We start from the raw sequence: 18,523 nt of genomic DNA, 5'->3' as shown, positions 1-18,523 counted from the left end.
AAGTATTACCTTCCTTCACTACCACCCAAAACAAACAAATCACAACCTCCAAATCCTATATGTAACTTCTCAATTGGCAGGAAAATGACAAATAGATCCCTGATAAGTGACGGTATCTGACTAACACAAGATACTGTTTGCTGACCTTTCTTGGCTCTAGTTTAACTGTGATGTTCCTTCTATGTGGATGCAGGAATGCAAAATAGTATATTTAAAAATGTTTTCTCATGTCAGCTGCTCGATCTTTTGTTCAATGACCTATAAGTTGCATGGTTTGTATTTGGAACTAATTTAAGATTTCAGATGTGTTCAGTAGTGCTGGAAGTACATGTCAGTCATCATTATTTAATCTTCAACCACATGCAAATGGCTCAATTCTTGTCACACAAATGCTAAAGGGAAAACTCCTGAAAGTTTTATAGCTGTGCTGCTGATTACATCCAAGCAGCCAACTTTATGTAAAACAAACAATTATGTGAATTACTTATTTTATTTATACCAAAGCAATATAAACAATTCTATATAAATACATATATTTACTGAATATTCCATACATTGTTTCATTCCAAAGCTTTGGAATGAAACTAATTTGAAATAAAATCGTTTCTGTGTTTAGTGAGAATGTTTGCACAATCTCTGTTATGCCAAGTGTAGAAAATGTGGGAATTAGAATCTGAAGGAAGGTACAGAGAAGAATTTACCTTGGCAGAAGTATTAATTCACTTCAGGTTTACCATGCACAGTATCTTTTGTGTTTTCATGACATAGTTTGATATAAACCTAGACTAGACACTGTGTGTAATTTAAAAGACCTTGATAAATATAAAGGTATAACCTAATTCTTCAGGTCATATCTTGTCAAAATCTCTCACACATTTGAGTACCTGCCCTTAAAAAATGTTAACTATTACTGAATGCTCATTTTTCAACTATTTTGTCCAAAATTAACATTTCAAGAGAAAAAATGACACATACTTTTTCTGAAATCCCCAAGCTTTAAAGATCTTCAGTAAGCACAAAATTGTCACCAATATAAAATTAACTTCTCCTACTAGAGTCATATTTATAACCGATTTTAGTACCAAATGATCACAATTGATAGTTTATCAAATTGTTGACATTTTACTTATGATAATATAGTCCAGATAAATGCTGGGGATTGAAAAATTATCACACTTACTACCACACAAATCACTTAAAATTATTGTCATCAGGATCCTAGCAATGTTTTTGTACAAATATTGAATATCAGTTGATTAAACATAATGACACCTTAGTATTGTAAATCTGGCTTTGCGAGTTTGTTAAAAATGTTGTTTCATTCTTGTAAGACTGATTTCATGCTCTTCTCTGTTTTAATACCCTCAAGTGGCCTACCAGCTTTCCTTAGGTTCTTCCCACTGTGCAACAGCTGAAGTGAATGGAGTTAGATGTACAGACAAACCCTAGAATCACCCAGGTGGTCATTAGTAACCCATCAGAAAAACTAAGAGCCAGGTCAACAGTGAAGACAAATGGGACTTAAGCACCTGCTTAAGGTTAAGCAGGAGTTTAAATAGTATCCTGGTAGTGCATCTCCATGGGACTTCAATGGTAATTATTCAAAAGTAGGGACTGCAGGATCTGGCACTGAGGGGCAAATCCGGTTCTTACTTCCATGCAGTGGCTGGCATTGTAACTGGTGTAGGATGGGGGGGGGTGGTCACATGACAAAAGAGCTTGGGTGTGAAGATTGTGCTTTGTAAGGGAGGGACAGGCTTTATAGTAGTCTGGGGTATGTATGTATGAGTGAGGCTGAGGTTAGGCACAGAAGAAGCACCATTATGTGTATGCTCTGGTTTCCTTCCTCCAAATGGTTGGTCTGTTGGGGGTGGTGGGAAATTTGGGAGATCCTGCTGGATTCTGTACAAGGAAATGGATCCAACTGTGCAACCTTTACTCTCACCAAAGAACAGTTACTTAACACACCACATACTCACACTGGTATCAGGCCCAAAATGTTTGGGAACTGGCACTGAAAAAGGCTTAAAAATATTTGAAACAATATTTTTTTTTCTAAACCGTGATTGCAATTGAAACCAGCTGCATATGGATATTACTTTTTGCAGTAATGTAATTATTATAATCTTTCAAATTTATCTAGCCCCGTTCATCCCAGAGGAGGCCACTAACAAAGTTTTATATATATGCAGAACCTCTGAAGTGTAGCCATCTCTGAGTTGGACAGCAGCAGCCAATGGATGCATGAGATGCTGTGTGACAGTTTGACTTAGGGTACAAAAATTTCATAGAATCTACCATGTCCTTGCAGAACAGACGGGACTTGGGGCTTTGAGGTGTCACTCAAATGACAGGCTGTATATAATGCATATAGCTTTATACCACAACATAATTTTTATGTGCTTAGACAATGAACAGCAAGTGGGTCAAGGGCATATGGTATATTAAGAAAGAGTAACCCCAGGTTAAAAAAAAGTATTCATTCATTAAATGATGTAAATTAAAATACTCTGTCAATATGATAACACATTAACGACATCTTTGCAATATCATGTTCTGCACCATAGTTCAATCATATCACTTTTGTGGAAGAATTACAGATGAGGTTCAAGGAAAAATTGCTGTTCAAATGCTAGTTTTTGTAAGTTAAGAATCATTGTTGCTAGCCAGGATCCCCTACAAACACATAAGTACAAGAATAACCATAATAAATCATGAGAATTTATATTACAATTTATAATTCAGAGGAAGCAACATCAGGGGTTATACTTCAGATACACTTCATATTACTCAAACTATAATTATTTTCATTAAAATCTAAACCTGCTCACAGCTGATTTACTCTAAACACACAGCATCACGCAGTTAACAATGTACACAACAGGGCCACAAGTGTTCAAAATAACCAAAGTCAAGTGCAAAATAGCAGCACTTGATTTATACTTTTTAATTATATATCTTTGTAGATACAATCAATGTACTTTTGTGTGCGTTTAATATATTCCTTCTTAGGGAAACATCTGACTGGTTTATTCAATCACCATCCTGTTGATTAAAAGTAAATGTCAAAATAAACTTGTGAAAATGCTGTCAGGTGCTTGTAAACACAGCCTCTCTAATGGTTTGTGCATGTCAAGAGGGCAGACTTTGTTTTAGAAGGAGGAAGAAAGTGCTTCAGTGGTTCACAAGAAGGGGAGTGAGCGGATGATGAAGAGTTTGAATATTCTTGAGAGAGAGTAATGACATATAACACCACTTTACCTTTCTCTAGTGCTTTTCTTCTAATGATCTCAAAGAGTTCTGTACACATTAATTAATGAAACCTCCCAACACCCCTGCAAGCTAAGTAACTGATATAGAAAGTTTACCTTACCCATTATCAGGGGCGGCTCTATGTTTTTGGCTGCCCCAAGCAGTCATGCGCGGGAGGCGCCCCGCAGCCGCGGGAGCAGCGGACCTCCCGCGGGCATGACTGCAGAGGGACCGCTGGTCCCGCGTGGCTTGGCTGGACCTCCCGGGGCTGCGGACGGTTCGCGGGTCCGGCGGACCTGCCGCAGTCATGCCTGCGGGAGGTCCAGCCGAGCCGCGGGACGAGCGCCCCCTCCGCAGTCATGCCTGCGGCAGGTCCAGTCGTTCCGGGGATCCGGTGGACCTCCCGCAGGCATGACTGCGGCAGGTCCGCCGGCCCAGCCTGCCGCCCCGGCTGCAGGGGACGGGCCGCTCCTCGGCTCGCAGCGGCAGGATGAGCTGGAGCCTCAGCCTTTTGCCGCCCCCTAGATTTTGCCGCCCTAGGCACCAGCTTGTTTTGCTGGTGCCTAGAGCCGCCCCTGCCCATTATGGTGGGAAAATGTAGCAGCTCTTTAGATGCCTGATCCAAATCTCATTGAAATTAGTAGAATCTTTGCACTGAATTCAGTGGGCTTTGGAACAGACACTGACTGTGCACATCAACAGTGCATAATAGTTTTAGACCATCAGATTGGGTCTGATTACTTCATTCCTCCAGTTTATGGCAGTGAAACACCATTGAAATCACCAAGGTAGTGCACTTGTTAAATTGCTGTAACGCATTAAGTGACAAAAAGTCCAGTGGCACCATAGAGCCCTGGTCTACACTACGAATTTAGGTCGAATTTAGCATCGTTAGATCGATTTAACCCTGCACCCGTCCACATGATGAAGCCATTATTTTCGACTTAAAGGGCTGTTAAAATTGATTTCTGTACTCCTCCCACAACGAGGGGATTAGTGCTGAAATTGACCTTGCTGGGTCGAATTTGGGGTAGTGTGGTCGCAATTCGACGGTATTGGCCTCCGGGAGCTATCCCAGAGTGCTCCATTGTGACCACTCGGACAGTGTATCTGAGTTGAGAGCGCTGTCCAAAGTAGACAGGAAAAGGCCCACAAACTTTTGAATCTCATTTCCTGTTTGGCCAGCGTGGCGATCTGCAGGTGAGTGCAGATCTCATCAGCAGAGGTGACCATATGGAGTCCCAGAATCACAAAAGTGCCCCAGCATGGACTGAACGGGAGGTACGAGGTCTGATCGCTGTATGGGGAGACAAATCCGTGCTATCAGAACTCTGTTCAAAAAGCTAAAATGCCCAAACATTTGAAAAAAATCTCAAAGGGCATGAAGGACAGAGGATATAACAAGGACGTGCAGCAGTGCCGCGTGAAACTTAAAGAGCTGAGGTGCAGCCACCACTACCCCATCCCTGTGCTTTGACTCCATCAATGGAGTAGCACGCAACAGGGATGTGGGTTTTGGGGACGAGGAAGATAGCTCACAGCAAGGAAGTGGAGAAAACGTTTCCCCCAACAGCCAGGAACTGTTTCTCACCCTGGACCTGGAGTCAGTACCCCCCGAACACACCTCTGGTGAGTGTACCTTTGTAAATATTATACATGGTTTAAAGCAAGCATGTTTAATGATTAATTTGCCCTGGCATTCGCAGCCAGTACAACTACTGGAAAAGTCTGCTAACGTGACTGGGGATGGAGCGGTAATCCTCTAGGGACATCTCCATAAAGCTCTCCTGGATGTTCTCCCAAAGCCTTTGCAAAAGGTTTCTGGGGAGGGCAGCCTTATTCCGTCCTCCATGGTAGGACACTTTACCACGCCAGGCCAGTAGTATGTAGTCTGGAATCATTGCCTAACAAAGCCTGGCAGCATATGGTCCTGGTGTTTGCTGCCATTCAAACAACATCCGTTCTTTATCTTGCTGTGTTATCCTCAGGAGAGTGATATCATTCCTGGTCACTCAGTTGAAATAGGGTGATTTTTATTAAGGGGACATTCAGAGGTGCCTGTTCCTGCTGGGCTGTTTGCCTGTGGCTGAACAGAAATGTTCTCCGCTGTTAGCCACGTGGTAGGGGGAGGGGTGAAGCGATCATCCCAGAGAAGTGTGTGTGTGTGTGTGTGTGTGTGTGTGGAGGGGGGGGTTAGTTGGGTTTGTGCAGCATGTTAACCCAAAAACTGCAGCTCCTCCTACTTTTAAATGGCCAATCCAACGGCTGCTTGGTATGGGAAATGAGGGCACTGCGGCTGTTTTGAAACCATTCCCACATGTTATGAAGGTTAAAGAAGCCAAAATACTGTGTCTTACCATGGCTGCCTGCAAGTCAAATTCTGTTGCTCGGCCCTGCATGAAAGATCTCTCACACCAAACCGGCATACCCTCAACAGTAGATTTGCCCACTCCAAATTGATGCCTGACTGACCGGTAGCTGTCTGGCATTGGAAGCTTCCACAGGGCTATCGCCACTTGCTTGTGAACTGTGAGGGCTGCTCTCATCGTGGTATTCTTGCGCTTCAAGGCAGGGGAAAGCAAGTCACAAAGTTCCATGAAAGTGCCCTTACGCATGCGAAAGTTTCGCAGCCACTAGGAATTGTCCCAGACATGCAACACTATGTGGTCCCACCAGTCTGTGCTTGTTTCCCGGAGTCAGCATGAACCTGCCCCATTACCACAATGATGTCCAAATTGCCAGGGCCCATGCTTTGAGATAAGTCTGTGTCCATGTCCTCATCACTCTCGTCACTGCGCAGCCATCGCCTCCTCGCCTGGTTTTGCTTTTGCAGGTTCTGGTTCTGCATATACTGTAGGATAATGTGCATGGTGTTTACAGTGCTCATAATTGCGGTGGTGATCTGAACGGGCTCCATGCTTACTGTGCTATGGCATCTGTGCTGAAAAAAGGCATGAAATGATTGTCTGCTGTTGCTCTGATGGAGGGAGGGGTGACTGATGACATGGCCCCCTCAAGGATTGAGCTCAAAACCCTGAGTTTAGCAGGCCAATGCTCAAACCACTGAGCTATCTCTCCCCCCACTATTCATAGAGGGAGGGAGGGAGGGAAGCGGGAGCAAATGAATACAAAACAAATCTGGTCTCTTTATTGTTTTGATCCTCTCCATCTATCTTATACATCTTAGGCTGGCCATCTTAGTGCAGTACGACTGCTAGCCACCATTGTCTCCTGGCTGCTCGCCTGAAATTGATGCAGTACGACTGCTAGCCATCGTCATCTCCCAGTTGGTTGCCAGAAGACGGTGCAGTACGACTGCTGGCCATCCTCGTCTTCCATTTATGTCAAGGTGCCTCCGACCAATGTCAGCTAAAAGAGCACCCAGGAGACGACGATGACAACAGCTACCAGTCGAAATGCACCATCTGCTGCCAAAAGGCAGTGAGCTGCTGCTATGTAGCACTGCAGTACCATGTCTGGCAGCACCCAGGAGACGTACAGTGACGGTGAGCTGAGCGGGCTCCATGCTTGCCGTGGTATGTCGTCTGCATGGTGCTTTCCCAGGGGCCGGGGGGGGAGGAGGGGGGACTGACGACATTTACTGAGAACCACCTGCAACAATGTTTTTGCCCCATCAGGCATTGGGAGATCAACCCAGAATTCCAATGGGCGGCGGAGTCTGCGGGAACTGTGGGATAGCTACCCACAGTTCAATGCTCCAAAAGTCAATGCTAGCCTTGGTACTGTGGCTGCACTCCGCCATCTTAATGGTCTTAAGTGGGGACACACACAATCAACTGTATAAAATCAATTTCTAAAAAATCGACTTCTATAAATTCGACCTAATTTCGTAGTGTAGACATACCCATAGACTAACAGATGTATTGGAGCATAAGCTTTCATCAGATGCATGTAATGCATTAGTGAATCAGGCCCAGCAAATCCAGCTGATATGCTATCCCTCTAATCTCACTACCTATTTTTTTTAAATAATGGCATCCATCACCATTGTATAGGATGAGGTTGGCAAATCTAATTACCTAAATTAGAATTTTGCCATCCCCTCTCTCTTTGGATTTAACACTCTTACTTCTTCAAACACCATGGGGTCTCTTCTGGTCACAAGTAGTTAGGACTTTTGTTTTATATCTCATTCAAATGATGGAACCAACCCATCTACTACAAAATTTCTCCATAAGTGTTCTGTGGCACTGGTTCAGACTCATGACAAGGTGGTTGGGTAAAGAGGAAAAAAATCACAATGAATATGGTGAAAAAATTCATAAAGAGAAGAAAAACAATAATGTTGTTTTTCTCCCCCTTCATGATGAACACATTTTTGTGTATATCCTGCTATTAAAGAAGAGCCGGTTTGTATAAGACAACTACTACTTCTGGAAGCCTCCCCAGAGCTGCCACGGTGGGGAGAAGCATCTCCCCCCAAGCCCAGCCCAGGTGCTGCTGCAGGGAGAGAGAACTCCTTCATCTTCCCAGCTTCTAAGACAGGTACATCACATGCAATAAACTGTCTTCTGGAAGAATCAGGAAGAGACACATCAACAGCAGTGGTTGCAGAACACTTCAGTTTGGATAGCACGTGGATATATAATAGTGTGTTTTATTTTGCTAGCATCTTAGAGTAGCAGCATACTGTGGCAGTCCCTTTATGCTGGTGGAAGACAAGTCCATTATAAGAGGTCTACCGGTTTCTAGGGATATCCTTTGCTATTACACAAAGGGAGCTGACTAAGAAATTGGCTGCAGCACACATTTTGCTATTTTCTACCTGTGTTACCCAGCATCCAATGTGCATGCCTCTTCTCTACTGCTTGCAGCATTGTTAGAATGATTGGTACAAAATGAATCTGGAAAATTTCCCAGACTATACAGCTGCACCTTTAACTTACACATCGCCAACCCAACCTAAGTCAAGTAACTAACATGTGGTGTGCTCTCCTGTGGGATCAGCAGAAGCACAAATACAGCTGTGCATATCTGGCACATTGGATTTTGATTTCATATTTGCCTGCTAGACAGATAGCAGTCAGAGTTTGGGGAAGAAACACCACCAGTGGTTCATTCGTGTTCGTTCTCTCTCTCTCTCTCTCTCTCTCTCTCTCACACACACACACACACACACACACACACACACACACACACACACACACACACACACACACACAATATTTTATCATTCCTGATCCCTTCCTATCCATCCCAGTCATTGTGGATGTAAATTGAAGGTCTCAGTAATGTAATCGGAGCATTTCCAGGACCTTAAGAGCTACATGTGAAGGCTATTTGCTGGTGTCCCTGCTGCTAATCACTGGGCTTGGTAGACTTAAAGTAACAGCCAGTACATTTGGCTACGCTGAATAATTCTCCGATTTGGACTTTGCAATTAGGTATCATTACCATTAATTTTGCAACATTACTTCAACTTCCCTATTCTCAGTTTAGGGAATTCCTAGGCAATCCTATGGTATACTCTTTTTAAAGGTGGCCACTATATTTTGGTGAAATTGGGGTAAGCCACATCGATGCAGAGCACCTGCCCTGGGGTTTATATTAGTCCAGTTACTTCAGTGCAAAAATCCATGATAGATGCAAACCCTAATTAGGTATTTGTACACCAGCACAACTTTAATTTCATTGTGAAAAATACCAAAATCAGTCAGTGACTTCATTTTAAAGTGTGTGACCAAAATTTGTAACACTAGCATATGCTTTCCTTTTGAAATGTGCACACAAGCAGTTCCTAGTATTATCTTTGTATTCCTTATTAGAATTGATAACTTCATGTTGAATGATGCTGGATATTATAGGTCCTACCAATAATAGAACTTCGAAAATAGGCAATCACAGGTACAGAGTTTAACTATGGCAGTTAGCAGAAGTGATGACTGATAGCTAAACTGCTCAAATTCAGCCCTTTTCTACCACTTGCAGAGATGAGAAAGTTGTTGGAGAGATATCACTGGAGGCACTGGGATTTTCTTCTGAAGTCATTCTGAATTAGTTGCTAATGGGGAGCTTTCTTTGATAGCTCTTTTATAATTAAATGCAGCTGGATGAAAATCAACCACAAAGGGAACTCAAGTTTGTTTATCATTACTTCTGACTTTGTTAGCAGATGTTTTCTGAGTACCATAGTAGCCTGCTTAATTTGTCTCTGTGTAATGTGAAGCAGGTAAACGTTGATTAATAAACTGACAAGTACATTCTTTATTTTATTTTCAGAAGTTTTCCTCTGTTTCTTATAGCACATTTGCCAAGTCCCAAAAGCAAAAAAATGTTTGGGTTTGATTTCTTTTTTTTTTTTAATTGGAAGCCAGAAGAAATGGAGGTGTCAGGGTGTGGGCTATATTATTGATAATATATCATGCACCTTGTAATAGAATACAAGCATTTGCAAAGTATTGCTGCATGTAAATAAAACATATATGGTATGTCTGTACCAGGCTGCTCCGTGTCAATTTATGAAGGATGGATATTTTTTATATTAATTACTCTAAGAAAAGCCCTAAAATTTGTCTGTGATAATAACAAAGCACTTAAATTGTATAATTTTAAGCATGCAAGTAATCCTATTAGCTTCAATGGAATAACACAAGACTAAAATTAAGCACATGCATAAGTGTTTTGCTGGAATGGGGTCACAGTGCATACCTATTATTAATAATATGTCTTCTTTTTATATTGTGCCTTTATCCCCCAAAATTCCAAAGTACTTTAAAATTCATGGGTCAAAATATGATTTCAGATATACGTGCTATATAAAGACAGACAGACATGTCAGATGAATTCAGAAGTAGGTACACAAATGCTAAGGATACACTTGAGGTGCAAAATTTTGAACATTTATGACAACTTTTTCAAATAATAGAGCCTAAAGCTTGGTACCTAATCCACATTTGAAAATACTTAGCCCTTGTGTTGTGCAGAGACAGTCTAATATGTTAGTTGAATTTTCTGAAAGCCCCACAGCATTCTGAACAATGTTTTAAATTGAATAGAAGACCCACATCCTACAAAATGTTTCTGATTAGCAGCTTTGGGGGTAAATACCAAGTTACATAGGAAACAGGTACTCAGCAGTTGGACCCCATACATCAGATGACCGGCTTCTTTCTTATCTTCCTTCCAGAATTGCATGTTTTCCTTCCTTCCTTCTCTCTTTCTCTGTTCCCTATTCATCTGTTTCTAATTTTCTAGTAAATTGTTTCTGCCTCTGTCTGATATAATCTCTCTTGTATTGCAGAGTTGTCCCTACCTCGTTTCGTAGCATTTGAATAACTTCTACCTGCCTTTTTTAACTAGAGAAGAGTTGACCACCCACTACATAGTCTGAATATACCACAAAGAAGAATGAACGCTCAGTTATGGATGTAGTAGGTGGCCAATTATACCTCACAGAGAGGTCAATTATTTTGATGAAATCTGTAGTTTAGAGAGACCTGCATGACTATTGCAAAACCTGATGGCCTGTGAGCTGCAGGGTCCCTCTGACTTCTTCGTGTGTGTGTGTGTGTGTGTGTGTGTGTGTGTGTGTGTAAGAGATAAGAGACTCCTGGCCGTCATGGCCTTTTGGAGGATTGAGGATCCCCTCAGTTGGGAGGGAGAGTGAAAACCATTCAGCTACCTCTTCATGAAGTCACCTTTGGTATAAGAGGAAGAGTGAAGAGCTGCCCTCCCAACTCAGCTCATTCTCCTAGGTGGAGAAGGGTGATAAATTGGAGATCCCCTGGAAAAGAATTCCCAGATCTAGGATCCATTTGTTGTCAGACTGGATGTGGGGGAGAAGAGGAGTCATCATCTCATGCAGAGGTCTGGGATTCAGAAAAATCCAATTGTGACTTCACAGTAACAGGGTAGGCCCAGGGATGGGAACACCCTGGAGTTCAGGTTGATGCTCATATTCAAGTAAGGAGCCAAATATCAAGCAAATATCACCTCAATCTGATTACCAACCATGCTGCCATCCTTTATGTGTACATATATAGTCTTCAGAAGAATAAGAAAAAATGCAGGCTTTTCCGGATACCTGGTGTCAGTGATTCTGGCCACTTGTTTATGGCTATTAGCTCTCTCTTTTCATATTTGTTGTAAAATCTCCTTATTTCATAGCTCGTGAAGCTACTTTTCAATAATTGAATAATAAAATCTTGCTTTTTAGTGCAAGCCTATTCAAATTAAAGTTTTACAATTGAAAATTCTTGTTACGTCTGCTACCGAAAATATTTTCATCTATATTAGATTGTTTGTGCTTCAGATGAGTTCTGCAGATCTTTCAAATGTGAAATATAAGGTTTTTAGGAATTTAACAAGGGCACAAATCATTTAAAAACATAATTGATCCTAATTTAAAAAGGAATTCAATGGATTATGTTGTGCTAGCACAGTTGTTCAGTAAATTCTATTGTAAATCTGAGATATTGGTTTAACTCCTTGTGAAAGAGGCATCTACTAATTGTAATTCGTGAGATTTCACTGGTCTAGATATTTGAGAGTAGCTGTCCCAAGGGCAGAAGGGGGAAAAAAACGGGAATTAGAAACAAGATCTGTATGAATAACTGATTTTTAATTTCTCTGACACTACTGAAACATCAAAAATAGTTTTGGTTTTCTCCAAAAAAATTATGATTTTTTTTTGGTAATCAAAAAGTAAAAAAAAAATCAATTTTTTGGTCAACAAAAAGTTTGATTTGATTGAAAACAAAATGGTTCATTTTGAAGCTTTTTAAGCCTTTTCATTTTTAAAAAAGTGAAATTCTCAAAGAAAAGCCTTTTTCAAAAAATTGAAATGTTTTTGTTTCAAAAATATCAAACTGAAATATTTTGATTTCTTAGGATTTTTTATTTTTTGACCAAAACAGTTCAGCAAATTCAAAAATATTTGGTTGACCCAAATTTCAATTTTTCAGCAAATAAGTTTCAGATGAAAGATTTCATCCAGCTCTATTAGAGGCCTTAAGTGAGGTTAAACTCTATCTGCAGTACTGTGGTAATAGTTTTGCTATAGAGTATTGCAATGTATGCTAGTTAGGAAGTGGAAAATGTAAAGAAAAACCTATTTCTTGAGTCATCCATTTAGGCATCTGCTGTGGCACCATATAAATTATATCTTAGTTTTCATCTTGCCTTTGCACTTCTGTGAAAAGATAAAACTGTGTTCCCCCCACCCTTACAAAAGTGGAAGTTAGATGTTTATCAGAACCATCATATTAAACTAGTCATTTTTGTATATTCATAATAAAATGTGCAGATTTAAAAGGGCTATATTAGGTGAACAGCAATTCCTGATTTCTGGAAAATCCATCCCACCTTTCTATTCCATGATATCAAAAGTATATTATTAGGTTTCTGTAAGGAAAATGTGGTTTTGCTACATTTTTTTAAAAGGACAAAGAACCTTGAAATAAACAATACTGTGGTATGACAGGAAGTTAGTCCTGTCCAGTTACCTGCTGAGTTCTGATATGACACTAGAGAGGGTTGCTGAGAGCAAATCAGGTGCTGCCTGTGGAGATGTTTTTGTTTGCAACATTTTCACACATATTTATTCAATAAAGCTTTTGTTTTAGTGACACTGGAAAACACTATACTGCATTATACTGTGATTTTTGAAGTGACAGTGCCAAGGGGCCTATAGTAAAAGATCAGAAGGCAATTGAAGCTGGAAACTAAAGCTTTGTTATTGCTTAGTTAGTTTTGAACTAACGCTTAAGGTTTAGATTATGTAAAAACAAACTTGTGTTGGTATTGCACTTCATTATAAGTGAAGCGGGTCAGTTCAACTCTTTTTCTAAATAACTTGGGAACTAGAGGTCATTTCAGAGTTTTTTCTCTTTAAAAGAAACAAACACCAATCCCACCCACTATATTTGTGTAATATACACTACAAAACTGTGCAGAATTTATTTACTGCTTGTGCTTCCACACAATATCTAAAGCTTTATGTATGACTATACTGTGTTGCCAGCAACAACTAAAAGTGATTGTTGCCAGAGCTTCAGTGACTTATTAGGCAGGTACAAATTGTGACAAGTTTTTCTCTCTAAATTTCTTGAGCCTGATATTACAGCCTCAAAACCTCATCTTAAAAATGTATAATACAGAGACTTTGTTGACTCCTCTGATGACACCACAGTAATAATCATCTTTGTAATAATATGTTGCTGAACAGAGACTTGCATTGTTCTGAGCACGCATAATGAAAGCGGTTCTGATCTTCAGATTAAAGGATCTGTGTAGATCATCATATGAAAAAAGTTGGGGTCCCTGGTTCAAAACTAGGGCTCAGATGCAGAGCAAGGGTAAGTGGGTACAATTCTACTAAGTAAATGTAATTCTACCACCCTATACCCAGTCTGAATTTTACCATTAGAAGTCTCTTAAAAATGAGTGCATCATGCCTAATGAGGAGCTGTTAGCTGCTTCCAGTGTATTTTTTTTAACAAGTGTCATATAAAGGCACAGGGTAGAAAGGAAGAGAAACCTATTGGTACTCCAACACTGTAGGATAAAGAGATTTGCTGCTGGGGAAAGATCAAGAGGAGATAGCTGGGATATTTTGGGCACTTCTGAAGGAGAGATGGAGACCATCTGGTGAAGAGGATGCTGCAAGGAAGAGTGCCAGGACAGAGATAAAAGTGAAGGCAAAGGAAATAGTGACTGAGTAACATCAAAGAGCAGGGTTGACTATACAGAAGAGATGAAGAAAAAAACAACACAGGCAACTTGTGCTACAAATAGTGGCTTGGGGTGATGGATCCATATGATTCTGACAGAGGATCAGGGGAAGACCTCAGTATTTTTGTTTCAGAAAAGGTTCCAGTAAAGTAGTGTTGATGTCTCTGGAATAATCATAATTTAAAACGACTGGTGCAGCAGGCAAGGCTCTGGCTCATTTAGAAATACACCTCTACCCCGATATAAAGCAACCCAATATAACACAAATTTGAATATAACGCGGTAAAGCAGTTCTCGAGGTAGGGGGCTGCGCATGCCAGTGGATCAAAGCAAGTTTGATATAACGCGGTTTCACCTATAACGCAGTATGATTTTTTGGATCCTGAGGACAGCGTTATATAGAGGTAGAGGTGTACTGTCCTGGAGTTCTAATCCAGATATTGTCGCTCCAGCTGAATTGAACATGTAGAGGAGCCCAGAAGACTTTCACTCAATCATCATTTTCTCTTAAATAACTTTTAAGTTAGATGTTTCTATTAAACAGGCTCCTAAAGCTCATATTCTGGAGCAATCTGGTGTTTCCCCCCTGTGCTAAGCTGAAACTGAATCCAACTGAAAACAGGGATGTTTGCACTGTTGCATCAATTTCATTGGAAGAAATCATTATGGCTCAATTCCACTCCTCTGTGCAAAGTCTGAGGAATGGGGCTTTTGTCAAAGGAGTTCCAATGAGGTGTTGAGGACTTCTTTGGCCACTGTAGCTACCATTGATGCTACCCACCACTCTATACAGAGGGATTGGCCAGCAAGTCTATGTAGTTCCAAATTGACTGTCTACAATTATGCACATCTTCCACCCTGACCCCTCAATATGCTTCAGTATGGTCTGAAGCAAATAGGATGAAATTCAATAAAGATAAATACAAAGTACTCCATTTAGGAAAGAACAATCAGTTGCCCACATACAAAATGGGAACTGATTGCCCAGGAAGGAGTACTGCGGACAGGAATCTGGGGGTCATAGTGGACCACAAACTAAATATTAGTCAACAGTGTAATGCTGTTGCAAAAAAAGTGAACGTCCTTCTGGGTTGTATTAGCAGGAGTGTTGAAAACAAGACACGAAAAGTAATTCTTCCGCTCTGATCTGTGCTGATTAGGCCTCAACTGGAGTTTTGTGTCCAGTTCTGGGCACTACATTTCTCCAATTTGTCCATATCCTTCCTGAGAGTCCAGAGAAGAAAGACAAAAATTATTAAAGGTCTACAAAACATGACCTATGAGGGAAGACTGAAAAAATTGGGTTTGTTCAATCTCGGAAGGAGAAGACTGAGGGTACATCTAGATTACCTGCTGTATCGGCGGGTAGCGATCGATTTCTCGGGGATCGATATATCGCGTCTCATCTAGATGCGATATATCGATCCCCGAACGCGCTCCTGTCGACTCCAGAACTCCACCAGCACGAACGGCGGTAGCAGAGTCGACGGGGAGCCGCGGACGTCGATCCCGCGCCATGAGGATGAGAGGTAAATCGATCTAAGATACTTCAACTTCAGCTATGCTATTCACGTAGCTGAAGTTGCGCATCTTAGATCGATCCCCCCCCAGTGTAGACCAGCCCTGAGAGGGGACATGATAACAGTTTTTAAGCATGTAAAAGGTTGTTACAAGGAAGAGGAAGAAAAATTGTTTTCTTAACCTCTGAGGATAGGTCAGGAAGCAATGAGCTTAAATAACAGCAAGGAAGGTTTAGGCTGGACATTAGGAAAAACTTCCTAACTGTCAGGGTGGTTAAGTACTGGAATAAATTGCCTAGGGAAGTTGTGGAATCTCCATCATTGGAGATTTTTAAGAGCAGGTTAGACAAACACCTGTCAGGAATGGTAGACAATACTTAGTTCTGCAATGAGTGCAGGGGACTGGACTAGATGACCTTTTGAGGTCCCTTCCAGTCCTATGATTCAGGCTTATTGAGTTCCCTGCAGAACAGTGCTGTATGGTGTGCATCCCCTGGGTAAACTTTCTGTATTCTGCAGCAGCTGCATTTCCTTTTGATATGTATGTACCTATGGAGAAGGGTTCAGGATTTTGGCTGGTCATTAAAGCAATCTCTTGGGTTTATTTTACCATTTTTTTCTTAGATGCTAAAAGTCATTTTAAATGGTGTTGACCATTGATTAAAAATAATAGATTGATAGATTGATAGGCTGGTATAGATTGATAGGAGCAAGAGGAAGGGTAGAAACTCTGATATAAAAGTCACATAATAACGAATAGCAGTAATAACAATTGGAGATGGTTGACATTTACATTCCCCATTGTTTTTATTTTATTATTAGATTTTCTCAGATTTTAAGTCTTGTTTTATCTGAAGAAGGAAAAAAAATTCCAATGCTCTGATATAAACGAGCTACTGAAATAATTGTAGCATTATAATTGTAGCATTATGTAGGGATATGTGCTGGAAATGGTTATATTTATGTGTAGGGTCATTATTCCATCAAATGAATTTGAAAACCTTTTTGAAGTTATGTTGGTGTTGTGAGTGCTTTACTTGTCAAGCCTCTAACTTTTCTCTGCATGAATTTTCCACCCAAGAAGCTCTTGAAATACATGCTTTGGCAATTTGCAATATTTGGCCTTGGATATATCATGTGGCCAGATGTATATTTTCTAATGTATTGAAATAACCATAACTGATTTCTTAAGAATATTAATCATATTCCAGGTTGTTCCCTGAGAGTTTCAATGTGTATATACTCCCAGTCTGTGATCTGTACTGCAAGGATAAAATAGACAGAATTACTGTTCTGCACAACTCTAGTATTTTTATAATAGGCATTGATGTGGCCTGATTTTCAGAGACGCTGAGCAACTACAGTTCTTATTTCTTCTAATAGTGCCTCAAGAAATTAAGCCCCAGGCATATTTCTGTTAACATTTAGGGAAAATCTGTGGACAGGAGAACATTGTAGTAATTTTGATTTTGTAGGATTTGTTTTAGGGTTGTGTTAGAGCAGGGGTAGGCAACCTATGGCATGCATGTCAAAGGCAGCACGCAAGCTGGTTTTCAGTAGTACTCATGCTGCCCAGGTCCTGGGGGGCTCTGCATTTTAATTTAATTTAAAATTAAACTTCTTAAACATTTCGAAACCTTATTTACTTTACACACAACAATAGCCGACCCCTGTGTTAGAGTTCGAGTTCCACAAACCATTTTTCAATGGGAAATGAACATCAAAACGTAGAGGTGATCATTGAATTCAAACTATTGTTTTTTCAACTAAAGATGGACCTGAGCTGCAAATTTGGATCCATATTGAGATCTACAGTTGAACTTCCACTTAGTTTAGGCATATTTGGATCCAGCATTTCAGGTCAGGTCATTACTGAGTTAGTCATCTACTGCAAAGGTTTAGAGCAGTGGTGGGCAACCTGCGTCCCATCAGGGTAATCTGCTGGCAGGCTGCCAGACAGTTTGTTTACATTTGCATGGCCGCCTGCACCTACCAGTGGCCGCAGTTCACTGTTCCCAGCCAATGGGAGCTCCGGGAAGTGGTGCAGGCCACAGGGACGTGTTTCTAACTTCAGATCCAGAAATGATACATGCATTCAAGTTGGATAATCACATTCAGTAAATCATAAGCTTTCCAGTGATATCTTACATGAGCCATCTTGCATAAAGTATATCTTAGCTATGCCATATTCATATCTTAAGCATATTTCTATGAAAAATATGGAGTGTCATGACAGTGACGTTGGAAGGTAGTCACAAAAAAGGGAACACTGGTGAATCAGAGACATTGCAGACTGATGAAAAGGTTTCAAGACATTTTTGTGAATTGGTCTACCGGGAAAATCATCTCCCTCCCTTTGTCCATAAACCTCTGAGCTGTGCATGAGAGAGACATTTATTGTGAATATAGGGCTGGTGATAAGATCCTAGTTCTGTGAAAATCCCAGTTGAAAAAGTTACTGAACTATCCATTGCCTAGTAAACAGTATTTTCTGAGCCCATATAGGTATATTGAATTTAATACAGCAGGTAGAGAGCACTATAAAACAATTTTCATTCGAATTAATTCAATATAAATAATTACATTTCAGGAGAAAAGTAACTTCCTGTCCAAACCACCCTTAGGACAGTTTTTTGTGGGGCAAGGAAAAAAGCGTTAGAGAAGTTTATTGGCTACTTGGGTTATTCTAAAAGAAAAATTTGGAAAAGTGCCTGGCTTGAATTTATATTCCCTTTGTGATCCATCAAAAAGGATTTATCTCCTATTCAAATGTCTAGTCAATATGTTAGTCAGATCAAATACCTCTAATAAGATGCTAAAAATGCTTCTGAGGAACAGGGGGATTTCTTTAACAAGCCATAAAGTGCTTTTTAATCCATTTCTGACTTGTTACAGTCTTTGTGATTCTCATAGATTGTTACATCATGACACAGTTTCAGTCCTTTGTGTGGAGGGAAGCATTTGGGGTGTAAATCAAGGGCAGTGTATAGATAACACTCTCCAATTGCTCCCAAAGTCAACATGCTCCTGTGTGAACCGTCCTACCTTTCAATCCAAAT

The sequence above is a fragment of the Mauremys reevesii genome, linkage group 11 (assembly GCF_016161935.1).
Source record: "Mauremys reevesii isolate NIE-2019 linkage group 11, ASM1616193v1, whole genome shotgun sequence".
Lineage (NCBI taxonomy): Eukaryota > Metazoa > Chordata > Testudines > Geoemydidae > Mauremys > Mauremys reevesii.
This window is presented reverse-complemented; position numbering follows the sequence as displayed.